Source organism: Pinus tabuliformis, chromosome 4_1 (assembly GCF_031772625.1).
Source record: "Pinus tabuliformis cultivar Carrire ecotype Pingquan chromosome 4_1, CPIR1, whole genome shotgun sequence".
Taxonomy (NCBI): Eukaryota; Viridiplantae; Streptophyta; class Pinopsida; order Pinales; family Pinaceae; genus Pinus; species Pinus tabuliformis.
Genome location: NC_142303.1, coordinates 315,324,942 through 315,331,666, shown reverse-complemented (window position 1 = coordinate 315,331,666; position 6,725 = coordinate 315,324,942).

Below are 6,725 nucleotides of genomic sequence, written 5' to 3'. Positions count from 1 at the left end.
CCAACAATCAGAAGAGATTCAACAACAAGATGATGCATCAACAACCCCCAGCTTTTGCCTGAGGTATTCAAAGGTCTCCCTAGGCAATGGTTTGGTGAGTATATCAGCAACCTGTTCCTTAGAAGGAACATACTCCAACTTGACCTTTTGTTCAAGCACTTGTTCCCGGAGAAAGTGATACTTGATTGGTATGTGCTTGGTTTTTGAATGCATGACTGGGTTCTTTGAAATGTTGATTGCACTTGTATTATCACATAAGATGGAGATGGGTGGTGTACAAGTGATTTGAAAATCCTGCAAGGTCTACATCATCCAAAGGAGTTGAGTGCAGCAAGATGCAGCAGCAACATATTCTGCTTCAGCTGTAGACAAGGCAATCGAACTCTGTTTCTTGCTGAACCAAGATACTAATCTGGAACCCATAAAGAATGCACCACCACTTGTGCTTTTCCTGTCATCCACGCTTCCGGCCCAATCTGCATCTGTATAAGCATGAAGTGTGAGATCTGTATCTCTAGGATACCATAAGCTATAGTTTTGAGTCCCTTGAAGATATTTGAAGATTCTCTTTACTGCATGAAGATGAGTTTCCTTTGGATTTGCCTGAAATCTTCCAACTATTCCCACTGCATGCATGATGTCTGGCCGGGTAGCTGTCAGATAAAGTAGACTTCCAATCATAGATCTGTAAGTTGGTTGATGCACTGCTGCTGATTCATCATTTGCACTGAGGTTACATCCTGTGACCATGGGTGTACATACTGGTTTTGCTTCTTCCATACCATATTTCTTCAAAATCTGCTTGAGATACTTGGTTTGAGACAAGAAGATCCCTCCTTCATTTTGTTGGATTTGCAAACCAAGAAAATATGTCAGTTCTCCCAACAAGGACATTTCGAATTCTTTCTGCATCACCAAGGCAAAGCTTTGACTCATAGCTTCTTCATTGCTGCCAAAGATAATGTCATCTACATACACAACAAGTATCAGCAATTTGTCATTTTCAACTTTTATATAAAGATTGCTGTCTGCTGATCCTTTTGAAAAACCTTGTTGATGAAGATATTTGTCCAAACGATAGTACCAAGCCCTTGGAGCTTGTTTGAGGCCATAGAGAGCCTTTTTCAATTTGTATACAAGATTTGGATCATTTCCAAGAATGAAACCATCTGGCTGCTCAATGTATACTTCTTCTTCCAAGTCTCCATTCAGAAAGGCTGATTTCACGTCCATTTGAAATACTTTGAAGTTTTGAAATCTTGAGAGAGCAAGGAACATTCGGATGGCCTCAAGTCTTGCAACAGGAGCAAAAGTTTCTTCAAAATCTATTCCTTCTTGCTACGCATACCCTTTACAAACAAGTCTGGCCTTGTTTCTAATTACTTCTCCATTTTCATTCAATTTATTTTTGAAGACCCATTTTGTTCCTATAACATTCTTATCCTTTGGTCTAGGAACCAGCTCCCAAGTGTTGTTCTTTTCGATCTGCTCAAGTTCTTCATCCATTGCTTTGACCCAACATTCATCTTTGCATGCCTCTTTCACATTTTGTGGTTCAGTGGAAGAGAGTAATGCCAAATAGCTTGAAGCTTCTGCAATTGTTCTTCTTGTTTGTACACCTGCTTCTTTCTGTCCCAAAATATGAGATTCTGGATGATTCTTCTGAACATATCTAGATGGAGTCTTCTCTTCTATCCTTATCTGCTCCTCTGGTTCTTCTTGAGGTTCTTCTTCTTCATCATTCTGTCTTTGAGGATGGCCTTCATCTTCTTCGATATCTTCATGATTTACTTGCCTAGGAATGTATCCCTTCTCATCAACCACTACATCAATGCTGTCAACAATTCTTCCAAGTCTTTTATTATAGCACTTGTATGCTTTGCTGTGTGGAGAATAACCAAGAAGGATGCCTTCATCTGCTCTAGGTTCAAGTTTGCCAAGTTTCTCATCAGTATTTTTAATATAGCATTTGCTACCAAAGATTTTGAAGTGCTTTACCGAAGGAGTCTCACCATACTAGAGCTCATGAGGGGTTTGAGTGCTGTTCACTCGGACATTTGTTTTGTTGAGAATAATAACTGCAGCATGTGCTGCTTCACCCCAGAAAGTTGCGGGAGTTCCAGATTCATCAAGCATAGCACAAGCCATTTGTTGGACAGTTCTGTTCATTCTTTCCACCACTCCATTTTGCTGAGGAGTTCTAGCTATAGAGAATTCTCTTCTTATCCCATGTTCTTCATAGAAATCGAAAAATTCATTTGAGGTAAGCTCCCCACCTCTATCGGATCTAAGACACTTAATTTTGTATCCTGATTCATTTTCAACCAAGGCTTTAAAGGATTTGAATTTTTCGAATGCTTCATCTTTGTGCTTCATAAGTCCTAACCAGACAAACCTGGAGAAATCGTCAATGAATAATATCAAGTATTCTTCTCCTCGAGGTGTCCTTTTCCTGAATGGACCACATGTATCTGTATGTACTAGCTCAAGGGCATGCTAGCTGATCCTTCCTTTTCCGGAAAGGTAGTTCTGGTTTGCTTTCCAAACTGACATGATTTGCATATGGTGTTGTCTGGAACTTTGATATCTGGAAGACCACGAACTGCCTGATATTTGCATGCTTTCCTTATTTGTGAAAAGCTTAGATGCCTCAACCTCCGGTGCCATAACCAGTGCTCATCATCCTTGCTCAGATAGCATTGTTGTTGTCCTTCTTCAAATATGTATAGATTATTTGGAGTTCTTTTACCTTTGATCACTGTTTTACCTGTATCAAGATCGCGAACAAGACATCCATTTGATCTGAATATCACCTCGGTTCTTTGATCACACATCTGGCTGACACTTAGAAGATTATGTTTCAATCCATCAACATACAAAACATTTCCAGCTTTGACCTTTTCTTTTAACTGAGCAGTGCCTTTTCCTTTTATAGTTGTAGGAGTATCATTTCCAAAAGAAACTTTCTTTCCTTTTTCTAGAGCAGAATATGATTCAAGTTTTTCTTTATCATCTGTCATATGCTTCGAACATCCACTGTCAATGTACCATAGATTTTCCTGTCCCTCTGCATAAAATGCTATCCCACATCTTTCTGTTTGTGGTTCCTTTATTCTCCATGTTTTGGTGCTTGAGGCTTGTTCCTTTGTCTGCTGAAACCTGCTCCTGCATTCAGAATCTTCATGACCAAAGTTATTGCAAATAGAACATTCAACTTCATTTTCAAGAACCGAAAAGTTGTTATAGGTCCTTTTTGTAATCCCGGTCATACTTCTTTGTTTTTGAGCTTCTCTAGTCATGATCGTTTTATATGCAACACATTGAGCTACTTTGTGACCAAAGTTATGGCAAGAAAAGCATTGTCCATTGAAGAAATTTCTGCGGTTATCAAATCTTCCGGCCAAACGATTGTAATTTCTATTGTCATTCATTCTTGAAGCAAATTGAGAGGATTTTACCTATGGCTGGTTGTAGCTTTTGTTCATCCTTAAGACAGATTGCCCCTCATTTGCCTGATAGTCTTTGTTTGTAATTGGTCCCTGCTTTACTTGGTGATCTCCATTGTGCTTTTGCTCATTCCTTCTTGTTGCATCAAGATAACTCTTTGAGGTGGATGCTTGAGAAGTTTCTCCATTATAGCCCAGACCTGTCTTGTTTAGAGGAGAGCGCTGTACATTGATGATCTCATCCAGAGTTTCAGATCCTTTGACAAACTTAAGATTAATAGCCTTTGTTTTCTCAATCTCTTTTCTAAGACCAACAATTTCGCCTTCTAACTTTTCAAGATATTTTTCTTTTTCATCAATTTGAAGTTGTAGAGTATCAATGATCCTATTCTTTTCTTCTATACATGTCTTGAGTCTAGAAATTTCTTCGCAAAAGCTATCCACATCTATAGCATCCATGTAATCATCATCTTCAAATACCATTAAGAGTTTATAGTCATTACCTCGTTCATCTTCATTACTATTTGATAGACCATCACTATCTTCATGAGTGTAGTAGCTTTTCTTATTTGCAATCTCTTTCTTGTTCCATCTAGCAGGTTCCTTTCCTTTATCCTTATGAGGACATTTTGCAGCATAATGACCTACTCTTCCACAAGCAAAGCATTTAAAAGGTAACTTACCTCTGAACCTTCCAGTTCCCCTTTGAAGATTTCTGACAAAATTTGATTCTTCTTCTTCTTCTTCTGGCACGTGACTTGCTTCATAATAGTCTCCTTTGCTTGAAGCCTTGAAAGTAGCTTCTCTTCTATCTGATGGACCTCCCTTTCTCATTTCATAAGCAGTTAGAATTTCGTGTAGCTGAGACATAGTAAGAATTCGTAGATTTTCCTTTTCTTCTATTGCAGACAATTTAGATTCAAACTTGGGGGACAATGATCTTAGAACTTTTTCAACCACAATAGCCTCTTTTATTTCTTCACCCAAATTTTTCATGCAATTAACAATCTCATCTACCCAAAGGAAATAGTTAGCCACACTTTCATCATTATACATTCTGAGATTCTCATACTGAATCCTGAGGGTTTGAAGTTTAGCACGCTTTACCTATTCATCTCCTTCGTAGCTCAAGACAATCTTGTCCCATATTTCTTTTGCGGATTTATATTGCATAACTTTCACGAATTCTGTTTGAGATAAGCATCCCAGCAGAGTATTGACTGCTTTAGCATTTGTTTCATATTTCTTCTTTTCGGCCATATCTGTAGGAGTAGCTGAAGGAAAAGTGTAGCCTGTATCTATGATATCCCAAACATCTATACCAAGAGATTGAAGATAGGCTGAAGTTTGTCCCATCAAAAATTGGTGGCCTGATTGATGCTTCCCTCTCATAGTTGCTCATGATGAATGATCTTCCTTCAAGTGATCAAGCTTCTCTGAAGGACCTGCTCTGATACCAATTGTTGGAAATAATACTGAGAGGGGGGGTGAATCAGTATTATCAAGTTCTTTTAATAAATCTTCCTTATTTATTCTTTGAATTATTTTTGCATGTCAGTACCATAAAATAATGAGCATGAACAAAGAAAACAGATAGTCACACCAAAGAACACAAGCTGTAAGGTGGAAACCCAATGTGGGTGAAAACCACCTGCTGCAATATGTCTCTATCTTCTTTCAAATTAGAAACTCCTTTTACAATGGTTTTGTACTGGTGCAGTCCTTTACCAGTACGCAGGCTGCAACCTACAGAGATCTACAACTCTCTCTCGTTTTCCAGTCTCTCCTAGAAGGGAGCTACAACCCCCTACTTCTTTTCTTTCAAGGACCACTTTTCATAAATTTTCAAACTGGATCCAAGAACATCAAAAGCCCATCAACTACACTTGCATCATCAATCTCTGATTTCACCAAAGCCAACCCGCAAACAGATCTGCAAATATTTCCTTATAACTTTGCAGTTGTTACATCAGACATACCCAGATCATAACATGTGTAAAATAAAACATGCATCAATAATTCAGACCCAGATTATTAGATTTATAGATCAAGCGTATGCCACATATCACAGATCAAAATCATATAGAGATACCATTATTCCAGCCTTAAGATTTTGACCCATCAATAGAACTTATCCTTCTCCTTATGCTCAGGTTTCTTCTTCATTCAGATACAGATCTGCACCAAAACCCAATCACAATATTCCAGATCTAGCACTTTATCAGATATTCGATAATTCAGAAGATGCTTTGCCAAATGATCTCCTTCCTCTTTTATAGTCTGAGGCCTTTCACAATACCACGGGCCAAAACCATAGGATAAAAAAACTGTTGGACTAATACCATGAACCAACCATGAAAGTATGTGAGATCAACACTTTTGGATGCAATACCACGGGCCAAAACCATAGGATCAAAAACTGTCGGACTAATACCATGAACGAACCATGAAATTGCGTGAGATCGACACTTTTGACGAGGTACCATGGTCGAAAACCATAGGTTCAAATACCAAGGACTAACTACCATGGACCAAAGGTAAGTTCTCCAACATATACGTGCTTTTCCTTGCATGAAAGTGCGTACCATGGTCCAAAACCATAGGTTCAAATACCAAGGACTAACTACCATGTACCAAAGGTAAGTTCTCCAACATATACACGCTTTTCCTCATAGGTTCAAATACCAAGGACTAACTACCATGGACCAAAGGTAAGTTCTCCAACATATACGTGATTTTCCTCATAGGTTCAAATACCAAGGACTAACTACCATGGACCAAAGGTAAGTTCTCCAACATATACGCGTTTTTCCTTGCATGAAAGTGTGTGAACTTTTTCTCTGCATGAAATAAACTTTTCTCTGCATAAAAGTGCGTGAACTTTTCTCTATATGAAATAAACTTTTCTCTGCATATAAGTGTGTGAACTTTTCTCTACACTATAATTTATTATCTGAGATGAGTGGGTTGCCATCAAGTACAACATATGTATCATAATGCCAACATATTTTTGTTTTATTTTATTTATTTTTCCGTTAATTATTTTTAATTTAGTTTGTTTTATTTCTATTAATTATTTATCAAATGATCTTGTCTAGATTAGGGTCTTGACTCGTTTTTATAATTTTTGACTCCCCTCCTTTAAAGTTTGACTTTGTTCTTTTTTTAATAAATTAATTTAAATATTATTTCTCGAAAAACTAGCTTTTTAATATAGCAGTTACTTATTAATATTTGATTTTAATAAAGTAATAAACTAATATCACAATTTAAATATTA